This window comes from Pelobates fuscus, chromosome 9, assembly GCF_036172605.1.
Source record: "Pelobates fuscus isolate aPelFus1 chromosome 9, aPelFus1.pri, whole genome shotgun sequence".
NCBI lineage: Eukaryota > Metazoa > Chordata > Amphibia > Anura > Pelobatidae > Pelobates > Pelobates fuscus.
Genome location: NC_086325.1, coordinates 79,671,207 through 79,686,051, shown reverse-complemented (window position 1 = coordinate 79,686,051; position 14,845 = coordinate 79,671,207).

Sequence of the window (14,845 nt, the reverse complement as noted above, 5' to 3'; positions counted from 1 at the left end):
CCCTAAACACAAACGTGTGTGTAAAAATGAAAATTGCAAAATTACCATCACACAATTTCTCCAAACGATTGCATCTAAACACCCCATACACAATACCGTGGGGTGTCAACTTTTCAAATATATGCACACTCATGGCAAGAAAATAAATTGGGATATATAAAAAGGCCCCCCCCAAAAAAAAAAAGATAGGCAAAGAATATATGTCAAATATGAAAAACATATTCAGAAGTTTGGCATTGCACCCCCCAAACAACCCAAAAAAAACTATGCAGAGGTGGTATCACTGTACTCAGGAGATGTTGGGGAACACATATTGGGGTGTTCTTTGGCAGTAACACCTAACAGGAGCTGAGAATCCATGCCTAAAATAGAATGTGTCTGAAAAATAACAACAAAAAAATGACTACCCAAACGTTTGACAAAGACTGGTGGTAGAATTAGTGCATGGAAAGTGTTAAAATACCACCATTTGAAATACCCTAGAGCAGTGATGGCTAACCTATGGCACGCGTGCCACAGGTGGCACGCCGGGCCCTCTCTGTGGGCACGCGGCCATAGCTTTGCCATCACTGCAGAGTAGGCGCCTGCCTGCCCAAAACGGCAGGCACCTACTCTGCTTCCGTGTCGGCAGGACCGGAAGCAGGGGGGAGGGATCGAGGAAGCAGCTCTCCCATCCTCCCGCGAGCTGTGTGGAGCGTTGCCGCGCGTTACCTGTCCTCCTGTCCTGCATACCACCACCAGACCACCAGGGATGGCTGTGTCCCCCCCCCTCCCCTTCACCAAAGGTAACAAGAAGGGAAGGGAAGGGAAGGGGGGGGGATACTGATTTAATAACTTACCCCCAGCACCCCTACTCCTTCTACTCCCACTACCCCCAGCACCCCTACTCCTTCTACTCCTTCTACTCCCACTACCCCCAGCACCCCTACTCCCAGCACCCCTACTCCTTCTACTCCCCCTACTCCCACTATCCCAGCACCCCTACTCCTTCTACTCCCACTACCCCCAGCACCCCTACTCCCAGCACCCCTACTCCTTCTACTCCCCCTACTCCCACTACCCCCAGCACCCCTACTCCCACTACCCCCAGCACCCCTACTCCCACTACCCCCAGCACCCCTACTCCTTCTACTCCCACTACCCCCAGCACCCCTACTCCCAGCACCCCTACTCCCACTACCCCCAGCACCCCTACTCCCACTACCCCCTGCACCCCTACTCCTTCTACTCCCACTACCCCCAGCACCCCTACTCCCAGCACCCCTACTCCCACTACCCACAGCACCCCTACTCCCACTACCCACAGCACCCCTACTCCTTCTACTCCCCCTACTCCCAGCACCCCTACTCCCACTACCCCCAGCACCCCTACTCCTTCTACTCCCACTACCCCAGCACCCCTACTCCCAGCACCCCTACTCCCACTACCCCCAGCACCCCTACTCGTTCTACTCCCCCTACTCCCAGCACCCCTACTCCCACTACCCACAGCACCCCTACTCCCAGCACCCCTACTCCCACTACCCACAGCACCCCTACTCCCACTACCCCCAGCACCCCTACTCCTTCTACTCCCACTACTCACAGCACCCCTACTCCCACTACCCACAGCACCCCTACTCCCACTACCCACAGCACCCCTACTCCCATCACCCCTACTCCCCATACCCCCAGCACCCCTACTCCCACTACCCCCACCCCCACCCCCAGCACCCCTACCCCCACTACCCACAGCACCCCTACCCCCAGGACACCTACCCCCCTTACCCACAGCACCCTTACCCCCAGCACCCCTACCCCCTTACCCACAGCACCCCTACCCCCTTTACCCACAGCACCCCTACCCCCAGCACCCCTACCCCCAGCACCCCTAGCACCCCTACCCCCAGCACCCCTACTCCCACTACTCCCAGCACCCCTACTCCCACTACCCACAGCACCCCTACCCCCCTTATCCACAGCACCCCTACCCACAGCACCACTACCCCCAGCACCCCTACCCCGCACCCACAGCACCCCTATCCCCCTACACACAGCACCCCTATCCACAGCACCCCTACCCCCCTACACACAGCACCCCTACCCCCCCCCACACAGCACCCCTACCCCCCCACACACAGCACCCCTACCCCCCCCACACACAGCACCCCTACCCCCCACACACAGCACCCCTACCCCCCCACACACAGCACCCCTACCCCCCCACACACAGCACCCCTACCCCCCCACACACAGCACCCCTACCCCCCCCACACACAGCACCCCTACCCCCCCACACACAGCACCCCTACCCCCCCACACACAGCACCCCTACCCCCCACACTCACAGCACTTCTACCCCCCACACTCACAGCACCCCTACCCCCCACACTCACAGCACCCTTTCCCCCCACACTCACAGCACCCTTTCCCCCCCACACTCACAGCACCCTTTCCCCCCCACACTCACAGCACCCTTTCCCCCCCACACTCACAGCACCCTTTCCCCCCACACTCACAGCACCCTTCCACACTCACAGCACCCTTTCCCCCAAACACTCACAGCACCCTTTCCCCCAAACACACACAGCACCCGTTCCCCCAAACACACACAGCACCCTTTCCCCAAACACACACAGCACCCTACCCCCCACACACAGCACCCTACCCCCCACACACAGCACCCTACCCCCCACACACAGCACCCTACCCCCCCACACACAGCACCCTACCCCCCCACACTGCACCCCAACCCCCCACACACAGCACCCCACCCCCCCACACAACATTACACACAGACACATACACTGCACCCCTCAATGCAGTATATGTGTGTGTGTTCAGCAGTCTTTAGGTATTCAGCAGTGTGTGTGTGTGTGTGTATTCAGCAGACTGCATGCGTGTATTCAGCAGACTGCGTACTCAGCAGTGTGCGTGTATTTAGCGGACTGTGTGTGTATTTAGCAGTCTGTCTGTGTCTCGGTGTGTGTATGTATTAAGCAGTTGGTGTGTGAATGTGTTCAGCAGTCTGTGTGTATGTATTGCATTTGTTGGAGATACTAATATAAGCTTAATTTATATCATTATTTAAATTTTTTATAATTTAACTCTCTGTTGTGTTCTTTTAAAACAAAAGTTGTTAACTGTACGAGTAGTTTTTTTCTAAACGTAAACCTCAGTATTCAGGTTTAATTGCCATGTTGGCACTTTGAGGGAAAAAAAGTTGGCATGTATTGCGGTTTGGGCACTCGGGCTCAAAAAGGTTCGCCATCACTGCCCTAGAGTGTCTACTTTTCAAATACGCTGCTCAAAAAAATAAAGGGAACACAAAAATAACACATCCTAGATCTGAATGAATTAAATATTCTTCTAAAATACTTTGTTCATAGTTGAATGTGCTGACAACAAAATCACGCAAAAAAATAAAAAATGGAAATCAAATTTTTCAACCCATGGAGGTTTGGATTTGGAGTCACACTCAAAATTAAAGTGGAAAAACACAATACAGGCTGATCCGACTTTGATGTAATGTCCTTAAAACAAGTCAAAATGAGGCTTAGTAGTGTGTGCGGCCTCCACGTGCCTGTATGACCTCCCTACAACGCCTGTGCATGCTCCTGATGAGGTGGTGGATGGTCTCCTGAGGGATCTCCTCCCAGACCTGGACTAAAGCATCTGCCAACTCCTGGACAGTCTGTGGTGCAACGTGATGTTGATGGATGGAGCGAGACATGATGGTCCCAGATGTGCTCAATTGGATTCAGTTCTGGGGAACGGGCGGGCCAGTCCATAGCATCAATGCCTTCGTCTTGCAGGAACTGCTGACACACTCCAGCCACATGAGGTCTAGCATTGTCTTGCATTAGGAGGAACCCAGGGCAAACTGCACCAGCATATGGTCACACAAGGGGTTTGAGGATCTCATCTCGGAACCTAATGGCAGTCAGGCTTCCTCTGGGGAGCACATGGAGGGCTGTGCGGCCCCCCAAAGAAATGCCACCCCATATCATTACTGACCCACTGCCAAACCGGTCATGCTGGAGGATGTTGCAGGCAGCAGAACGTTCTCCACGGCGTCTCCAGACTCTGTGTCAGGGTACCTGAGGCCTCTACCTCTAAGGGAGGTAGAGATTTGGTGGTTTGTCCGTCCAGGCGAGCTGTTTCCTTCGTTCCTCGCGGTTCATCCAGTCACTTAAACACCGGCCGCGAGGAATCCACGTCCTTTTCTAGCGGGACGCTCAATACGTGACGTCATGACGCTATCACGAGCGACCTGTCACTCAAGTGTCCGATATCCAATCGGTACTTGTCAGAGGCGTGATTACCATCCAGAGCCAGGGTATTTAAGCTTACTTCTCTCTTCAGCTCATTGCCCTGTCGTGGTTCTAGCTTGTCTAGTCACTCAGTGCTCTGGTATTCTAGTTTACTCTATTTGGTTTTGACTCGGCTTGTTGTACTACCCTGCTTCTCTGTTCTCCCTTGACCCGGCTTGTCTCTCGCTTATCTGTCTTCCCGTTCCCTCGACCTCGGCTTGTCTCTGACTATTCTCTATTACTCTCGGTACGTTAGTCCGGCCATTCTAAGGCCCGGTATACGTACCTTTCCACTCTTTGTACTCTGCGTGTTGGATCCCTGTCCCGATCCTGACATTACGACAGGGCCAATGGATCCTGCAGGTACAAACAGTCAGCTTGGTTCTTCTGATCCCAGGTTTGACGCCATGGAGCATAGGATGGATCAGATGGCTCTAGCACTACAGGCACTTTTGTCTCGTGCTAGTAACCCACCTGAGGAGACACGTACTCCTTCTATTTCTCCTGCAGTCTCAGGTCTAGAGGTAGCCACTGTAGGTGCTTCTTCCCGTATTACCCCACCAGTACGTTATGGCGGGTCACCGGAGAGGTGCCGTGGTTTTCTGAACCAGATTAGCATCCATTTCGAATTACAACGCCGCTCTTATCCTACAGATAGAGCGAAGGTTGGATTTGTTATTACTTTACTCATTGAGAAAGCTCTGAGATGGGCCAATCCTTTATGGGAGAATGATAATCCACTAGTCTATAATTATAATGCCTTTGTAGCTGCGTTTAGAAGAACTTTTGACCCTCCTGGTAGAAAGGTCAATGCAGCTAGATTACTGTTGCGCCTTAGACAGGACAATCGAACACTTGTGGACTATGCACTAGAGTTCAGGTCCTTGGCGGCAGAAGTTAAGTGGAACGAACAGGCTTATATAGATGTGTTTCTGAATGGGTTATCAGATGTAATTCTTGACGAGGTCGCTACTAGAGAACTCCCTGAGAATTTGGAGGATTTAATTTCTTTTATATCTCGTATTGATGAACGCATAAGAGAGAGGCAGAACACTCGAGATAGGACCCGTAGACCCTCCTTTAAACTAGCGCCTACCTTTCAAAATTCTGAGTTCGAGGACTTACGTATTTCTGAACCTATGCAGATAGGCAGTACTCATCTCACAGAGAGAGAGAGACAGTACAGAAGAAGGGAGGGTTTATGTATGTATTGTGGAGTCAGAGGACATTTACGCCTAAATTGTCCTAATCGTTCGGGAAACGCTCGCACCTAAGTTTCTCTAGAGGACAGGCCTTGGGTGTTTCTACTTTGTCCTCTATTCACAACTACAAAGAGTTCAGGCTTCTGTTACCCGTTTCTTTGAGGTGGGAGAAGGGAGTAGTAAAGACTATGGCACTAATCGATTCTGGAGCTGCTGAGAGCTTTATAGATCAGGGTTTTGTTGCCAAGCATGCTATCCCATCCCAGTTAAAAGAGACACCACTGGCTGTTGAGGCCATCGATGGTAGACCGTTACTTGAGCCTGTTATTTTCCATGAGACCATACCGATTAACTTAACTGTTGGCATCCTACATAAAGAGGATATATCCTTAATGCTCATTTCTTCTCCGTCTATTCCCATAGTCCTGGGGTACTCCTGGTTGAGGAGACACAACCCTATTATTAATTGGGAGTCAGGGGAGATAGTTTCGTGGGGAAAGAATTGTCAAGAAAAATGCTTGCGGAAGGTCTTACCTCTCGGATTAACTAACACATCGACTACCTCTGACAATCCTACAGAGACACAAATTCCGCCTCAGTATCTAGATTTAAAGGCAGTATTTGACAAAAAGAAAGCCGATACCTTACCCCCACACAGGTCCTTTGATTGCAAAATTAACCTACTCCCTGGTACCATGCCTCCCAGAGGTCATGTATACCCATTATCTACGAAAGAGAACTCAGTTCTAGAGGAGTATATTCACGAGAATTTAGACAAGGGATTCATCAGGAGGTCCTCCTCCCCTGCCGGGGCTGGATTTTTTTTTGTTAAAAAGAAAGATGGTTCTTTGAGACCTTGTATTGATTATCGAGGCTTGAATAAGATAACCATTAAAAATGCCTACCCGATTCCCTTGATCACCGAACTCTTCGATCGTTTGAAGGGCTCTACAATTTTCACCAAGTTAGACCTCAGAGGGGCATATAACTTGGTGAGAATCCAGCAGGGACATGAGTGGATGACGGCATTCAATACTCGCTATGGTCACTATGAATATACGGTTATGCCTTTTGGGTTATGCAATGCACCAGCGGTATTCCAAGATCTGATAAATGAGGTTCTTAGGGAATTTCAGCAAGAGTGCGTCATTGTATACCTAGATGATATACTTATACATTCTAGTGAGATTGAGACTCATCACAAGCAAGTCAGGAGGGTTTTGCACAAGCTTCTTCAGCATGGTTTGTACTGCAAGTTGGAGAAATGTAGCTTTGATCAAACCCAGGTAACCTTTCTCGGCTATGTGATCTCTGGGGAGGGATTTAAGATGGATCCGGATAAACTCCAGTCCATTCTAGAGTGGCCTTTACCCAAAGGTCTTAAAGCCGTACAGAGATTTATTGGTTTTTCCAATTATTATAGGCGCTTTATTAAGGGCTATTCTTCAATTATCGCACCTATCACTAATATGACCAAACAGGGGGCTGATACTAAGAATTGGACTACTGAAGCTCTTCTTGCGTTCAAAACTCTCAAGGAGCTTTTCGCTTCCGCTCCAATTTTAGTTCACCCCGACACTTCCCTGCCTTTTCTGCTTGAGGTAGACGCATCAGAGACTGGTTTAGGTGCTGTCCTATCTCAAAGGTTGGGTGTTGATAAACCATTACATCCATGTGGATTTTTCTCTAAAAAATTGTCCGGTACTGAGAGCAGATATGACATTGGTGACAGAGAATTACTAGCGGTTATCAAAGCTTTGAAAGAGTGGAGACATTTATTGGAAGGTACTTTACATCCTGTTACCATTCTAACAGACCACAAAAATTTGTCTTATATCGGAGAGGCCAAGCGTTTGTCCGCCAGGCAGGCTCGTTGGTCATTGTTTCTTACCCATTTCAATTACGTTCTGACTTACAGACCTGGCTCAAAGAATTCTAAAGCCGATGCGCTATCTCGCCAATTTGAGCCTTCTGCTTCAGTTGAACCACTTGTGGCCTCCATTGTACCCAAATGCAATATTATTGCTAATACCAGTCTTAAAATTCATTCTCCGCTACTTGACCAGATTTTGAAGTCACAACATCTAGCTCCCGGAAACACTCCTGAGGGAAGAAACTTTGTTCCTCCTGAACTTCAACTGGAGCTCTTACAATGTTTTCACGAAAGTAAGATAGCTGGTCATCCTGGTATTCGCAAGACATACTCTCTGATATCCAAGGATTTCTGGTGGCCTTCACTTCGAAAAGATATTGAGGAGTTCGTCGCAGCTTGTGAGACTTGTGCCAAGACTAAACTACCTCATGCTTCTCCATGTGGCCTGTTACACCCCTTGGACGTTCCTGAGAAACCTTGGTCCTGTTTGTCCATAGACTTTATCGTTGATTTACCTGCTTCCAAGAGACAAACTGTTATTCTCACGGTGGTGGATAGATTTACTAAGATGGCTCATTTCGTACCATTACCTAAACTTCCGACTTCTCCTGAATTGGCGGAGATTTTTGCGAGAGAGGTTTTTCGCCTACATGGGATTCCTTCGGAGATTGTTTCTGATAGAGGTTCTCAATTTGTCTCACGTTTCTGGAGATCCTTTTGTTCTCAAATGGGTATCAAATTGAACTTCTCCTCTGCCTATCACCCTCAGTCTAACGGAGCTGCTGAACGTACTAATCAAAAGATCGAACAGTATCTACGTTGCTTTGTTTCCGAACACCAGGACGATTGGGTCGGTCTGATTCCTTGGGCGGAGTTCGCACACAATAACCTTGTTTGTGATTCAACTCGCTCTAGCCCTTTCTTCATGAACTATGGCTTTCATCCTTCGATTTTTCCTTCGGTTTCCTCTTCTCAGGGGATACCGTCGGTTGATGATCATGTCGCCAACCTGAAGAGATTATGGGATCAGACTCGGCAAATTCTATTACATAGTTCTTCGTTGTTCAAGAAACACGCTGACAAGCATAGAAGAGCGGCTCCTGTTTTTGTTCCTGGGGATAGGGTATGGTTGAGTACTAAGAATATTCGCCTAAAAGTCCCATCTATGAAGTTTGCTCCTCGCTACATAGGTCCTTACAGGATTCTCACTCGTATCAACCCGGTTGCGTATCGCCTTGCTCTGCCACCTGCCTTACGCATTCCTAACTCTTTTCATGTCTCCTTGTTGAAACCTCTTATTTGCAACAAATTCTCCTCTAAGGTTTCCTCCCCTCGTCCTGTTCAGGTGGAGGGTCGGGAGGAGTACGAGGTCAGCTCCATCATTGATTCCAGAATTTCAAGGGGAAAATTGCAATATCTGGTCAACTGGAGGGGATATGGTCCTGAGGAGAGGAGTTGGGTACCTCAGGAGGACGTTCATGCGTCTCGCCTTCGCAGAGCATTTCACCTTCGCTTCCCATCTCGCCCCGGTTCCTTCCGCCCGGTGGGCGTATCTGAGAGGGGGGGTACTGTCAGGGTACCTGAGGCCTCTACCTCTAAGGGAGGTAGAGATTTGGTGGTTTGTCCGTCCAGGCGAGCTGTTTCCTTCGTTCCTCGCGGTTCATCCAGTCACTTAAACACCGGCCGCGAGGAATCCACGTCCTTTTCTAGCGGGACGCTCAATACGTGACGTCATGACGCTATCACGAGCGACCTGTCACTCAAGTGTCCGATATCCAATCGGTACTTGTCAGAGGCGTGATTACCATCCAGAGCCAGGGTATTTAAGTTTACTTCTCTCTTCAGCTCATTGCCCTGTCGTGGTTCTAGCTTGTCTAGTCACTCAGTGCTCTGGTATTCTAGTTTACTCTATTTGGTTTTGACTCGGCTTGTTGTACTACCCTGCTTCTCTGTTCTCCCTTGACCCGGCTTGTCTCTCGCTTATCTGTCTTCCCGTTCCCTCGACCTCGGCTTGTCTCTGACTATTCTCTATTACTCTCGGTACGTTAGTCCGGCCATTCTAAGGCCCGGTATACGTACCTTTCCACTCTTTGTACTCTGCGTGTTGGATCCCTGTCCCGATCCTGACACTCTGTCACGTCTGTCACATGTGCTCAGTGTGAACCTGCTTTCATCTGTGAAGAGCACAGGGCGCCTGTGGCGAATTTGCCAATCTTGGTGTTCTCTGGCAAATGCCAAACGTCCTGCACTGTGTTGGGCTGTAAGCACAACCCCCACATGTGGACGTCAGGCCCTCATACCACCCTCATGGAGTCTGTTTCTGACCGTTTGAGCAGACACATGCACATTTGTGGCTTGCTGGAGGTCATTTTGCAGGGCTGTGGCAGTGCTCCTCCTCTTCCTCCTTGCACAAAGGCGGAGATAGCTGTCCTGCTGCTGGGTTGTTGCCCTCCTACGGCCTCCTCCACGTCTCCTGATGTACTGGCCTGTCTCCTGGTAGCGCCTCCATGCTCTGGACACTACGCTGCCAGACACAGCAAACCTTCTTGCCACAGGTCGCATTAATGTGCCATCCTGGATGAGCTGCACTACCTAAGCCACTTGTGTGGGTTGTAGACGGGAAGCATAGGAACTGAGAAGTGGTCTGTGGTCACCACCTGCAGAACCACTCCTTTATTGGGGGTGTCTTGCTAATTGCCTATAATTTCCACCCGTTGTCTATTCCATTTGCACAACAGCATCTGAAATTGATTGTCATTCAGTGTTGCTTCCTAAGTGGACAGTTTGATTTCACAGAAGTGTGATTGACTTGGAGTTACATTGTGTTGTTTAAGTCTTCCCTTTATTTTTTTGAGCAGTGTATATATGGTTTGATGGTGGTAAATTACATGGGCCGGCTTTAAAAATGTCCCAAATGAGACATGGGTGCATGATGACCAGCTGTGAAAATTCCAAGTTGGAAAACTGAAATGAGCACCCTCCAAATAAGGTCTTTTAGCCCCCAGAGAACCCGACACACCTGTACATGGGTGGTATCACTGTACTCAGGAAATGTTGCTGAACACATATTGGAGTGTTCTTTGGCAGTAATACATAACAGAAACTGAGAATCCATGCCTAAAGTATAATGTGAGAAAAAAATAACACAAAAAATAGACTACCCAAAAGTTTGAAAGAGACTGGTGGTAGAATTAGTGCATGTAAAATGTAAAAATACCACCATTTAAAATACCCTAGGGTGTCTACTTTTAGAAAATATATGGTTTGATTGGGAGAAATTACATTGGCCAGCTTCAAAAATGTCCCAAATAGGACATGGGTGCATGATGACCAGCTGAGAAAATTCCAATTTGGAAAACTGGAGTGCGCACCCTCCAAATAAGGTATTTTAGCCCCCAGAGAACCTGACACACCTGTACATGGGAGGGGGGGGGGGGGTGTTATCACGGGAGATGTTTTTGAACACATATCGGGGTGCTCTTTGGCAGTAACCCTTAAAGTTCTCTGTACAGGTCTTCTTAAATTGCTATGTGTGTCAAAAAAAAAATCACCAATTTATTATTTATTTTTTAAACTGGAATAGATTGGTGGTAAAATGGTTGCACGAAAATAGTCAAAATACCCCAAGTTTAATACCTTAGGTTGTCTTCTTTTAAAAAATATATACATGTGAAGGGTTATTGCGTGATTCCTGACAAATTTCAATGTAACTTGCGATCATTTTGAAAAAAAAAATTGGTTTGGAAAAGCAAAGTGCTACTTGTACTTATAGCCCTATAACTTTCCAAAAAAAGCGAAGGACATGTTAACATTGGGCATTTCTAAACTCAGGACAAAATTTAGAAACTATTTAGTATGGGTGTTTTTTGGCGGTTGTAGATGCGTAACAGATTTTGGGGGTCAGTTAGAAAAAGTAGGTTTTTTTTTTACATTTTTTCATCATATTTTGTAATTTTTCTTTTATAGTAAATTTGCCATTAAATGGTCTTTAGAAAGACCATTTAATGGCGAGAAAAACGGTTCATAATATGTGTGGGTACAGTAAATGAGTAAGAGGAAAATTACAGCTAACCATAAATACCACAGAAAAGGAAAAAGAGCCCTGGTCCTCAACGGTGAGAAAACTGAATAACGGTCTGGTCACTGAGGGGTTAATAGTCCCTCAGGCTTCTCCCCGTCCACTCTGTTGGCAGCACATAAACCAGTCATTCGGGGTAAACGGATAAGGTTGGCGCGCATTCAATCAGTCCATTTCTCACTGCTTTCCTATGGACGGCAGTGTACAGTGAGAAGAACAGAAGCGCCTCTAACGGCAGTCAATGAAACAGCCACTAGAGCAGGGGTAGGCAACCTTTTAGCAGCACTGTGCCGATACAGGATTGTGATGTCCCGTAGCGTGCCGGTCCTATTTTTTTTTTTTAATCGAGGGGTGTATGCTGCCGTATTCTGCTTGTGTAATTTTTACTGTAATTGCTTTGTATCGTTGTATTTGTGCGTATAAGCAGGGCCGTCTTTAATAGTGACTGGACCCTGGGCAAAGCATTTGCTTGGGGCCCCCTGGACCCTGTCCCCCCTCCTCAGGCATGCAATCACGTCCTCCATCTCAACACAGTGGCGGACCTAAAGTAGAGAGGTGCAAGAATTTTGGGGGGTCTCCCTGTTGCATGGGTGATTAAAAGGTAGATGATCCCCATCTGTCGTGCAACTCCAGAAATGCATTGACAGCTGGGGCTCTACCACTTACCCATGTTTGCAGGTCTGTATTTAGCACTAAGCAGTTTTTGTGTGTTTGAATGTAAACAGGTTTTTGTATGTAATATGTTTGTATGTGGTGTTGGCGTGATTGCAAGCATGTATTTGTGTAGTGTTGGTTTTTGAATGCAGGGGTGTATTTACATATAATTTTGGTGTGTAACACAGACATGTGTTTGTACGTAGTGTTAAAATTTGAATGCAGGGGTGTATTTGTGTGTAGTGTTAGTGTGTGAATGCTGAGATGTATGCACATATACACACACACAGGGCCGGATTAAGAGCACACTGGGCCTGGTGCTGACAATTATGATAGGCCTAATTACGGAATCTTATTGACCAAAAACACTAAAACAGTCATACCTCCCAAGCGTCATGTATCTGATGGAGATGGTGCTGAAGGGAAACTCATAGGAAACTCATACTATGCAGGCAGCACCCTGAGCTTGACATAAATGTGTCTAATGATGCGTTCACTCCATGCTTTCTAAGGACTGCCCCCTAGAACTCACATGTCCACTTGTCTCCTTACTTTCTTACTAGCAGGCAGAAGTTCCTAATATAGAGTGGGACAGAGAAAAGGTGTATGTAGTGAGTGTAGAAGAAAGGGGACATGCCACAGTGTTAAAAGAGACAAGCGTCTGCATTACCTAAACTCATTTTATTGTCAGCCAGTCCACACAAGTTAAAGGGACACTATAGTCACCATAACAACTACAGCTTATTGTATTTGTTCTGTTAAGTAGAATCATTCCATTCAGGCCTTTTGCAGTAAACACTGTCTTTTCAGAGAAAATAACTCCACTGGCCACTCCTTAGATGGCTGCTAGAGGTGCTTCCTGGGACAGTACTGCCTAGTGTGCAGCACTGTCATTCAGTGTCTCCACCCTCTGCATGCAGACACTGAACTTTCCTCATACAGATGCATTGATTCAATTTATCTTTATGAGGAGATGCTGATTGGCCAGGGCTTGTGCTGGCTCTGCCCCTGATCTGCCTAGTTGACAGTCAATCCTATGAGGAAGTATTGTAATTAGCTTAGACCACCACTTCTGATGATGTCAGCAGACAGTCAGTTCAGCGGCAGAGCCAGCAGCTGCAGACTTGAATACAAGTTATATTTTACTATACTTAGGGAGGCAAGAAGGGGCCAGGGTGCTGGTTTTAACATAATAGGGTCAGAAATACATGATTTTGTTCCTGACCCTATAGTGCTCCTTTAAGCAAGAGTATGTGAAGAGTAGTTAGGGTTGCCACCTTTCTTGGAAAAAAAATACCAGCCTTAATCATTTGTATAATCACAAGGAGTGACATCAGAGAAAGTTCTGTAAAATCACCAACAAACTACTCACAGTTTGATTCTGCTGTATAGATGGATTGCTCCCAGTGTCTCAGTCTCGCAAGTCACCCAGTGTCTCAGTGTCCCTATGTATCACAGTGTCAGTGTCCCCATGTCGCCCAGTCCCCTAGTCTCCCAGTGTCTCAGTGTCCCCATTTCTCCCAGTGTCCCAATGTCTCAGTGTGTCCCCATGTCACTAGGATACTGGGGACACAGTGAGACATGGGGACACTGAGAGACCCAGGGACACTGAGAGACCGGGTGCACAGAGACATGGGGACACTGGGAGACATCGGGATACTGAAATATTTAGGGAAACTTGGAGAAATGGGGACACTGAGACACTAGGGACACAGACACTGGGAGATATGGGGACACTGAAACATTTGGGAACACTAAGACACTAGGGACACAGAGACATGGGAACACAGACACTGGTAGACTAGGGGACACTGGGAGACTAGAGGACACTGGGAGACTAGGGGACACTGGGGACACTGGCTGGGAGACAGACACTTGGGGACACTGGGAGACATGGGGACAGTTGTGGACATAGACATGGGGACACTGGGACATATAGGGAGACATGGGGACACTAGGCACACTGAGACACTAGGAACACAGACACTGGGAGACATGGGAACACTGAAACATTTGGGGACACTGAGACACTAGGGACACAGACATGGGGACACTGGGAGACTAGGGGACACTGGGAGACTAGGGGACACTGGCTGGGAGACAGACACTTGGGGACACTGGGAGACATGGGGACAGTTGTGGACATAGACATGGGGACACTGGGACATATAGGGAGACATGGGGACACTAGGAACACAGACACTGGGAGACATGGGAACACTGAAACATTTGGGGACACTAAGACACTAGAGACACAGACATGGGGACACTGGGAGACTAGGGGACACTGGGAGACTAGGGGACACTGGCTGGGAGACAGACACTTGGGGACACTGGGAGACATGGGGACAGTTGTGGACATAGACATGGGGACACTGGGACATATAAGGACACTGGGACACATGGGGACACTAGGCACACTGAGAGACATGGGCCACAGACACTGGGAGACTTGGGGACACTGAGACACTAGCAACACTGGATGGGGACATGGGGACACTGGGAGAAATGGGGACATAGTGTCTCCGTGTCCCAATGTCTCATTGTCTCCCAATGTCCCTATGTCTCACAGCATCCCCATGTGTCTCAGCGTCCCCATGTGTCTCAGTGTCCCCTAGTGTCTCAGTGTCCCCATGTTTTCCAGTGTCCTTAAGTGTCTCGGTGTTTCCAGGTCTCCCAGTGTCTGTGTCCACATGTGTCCTAGTGTCTGTGTCCCCTAGTGTCTGTGTCCCCTAGTGTCTCAGTG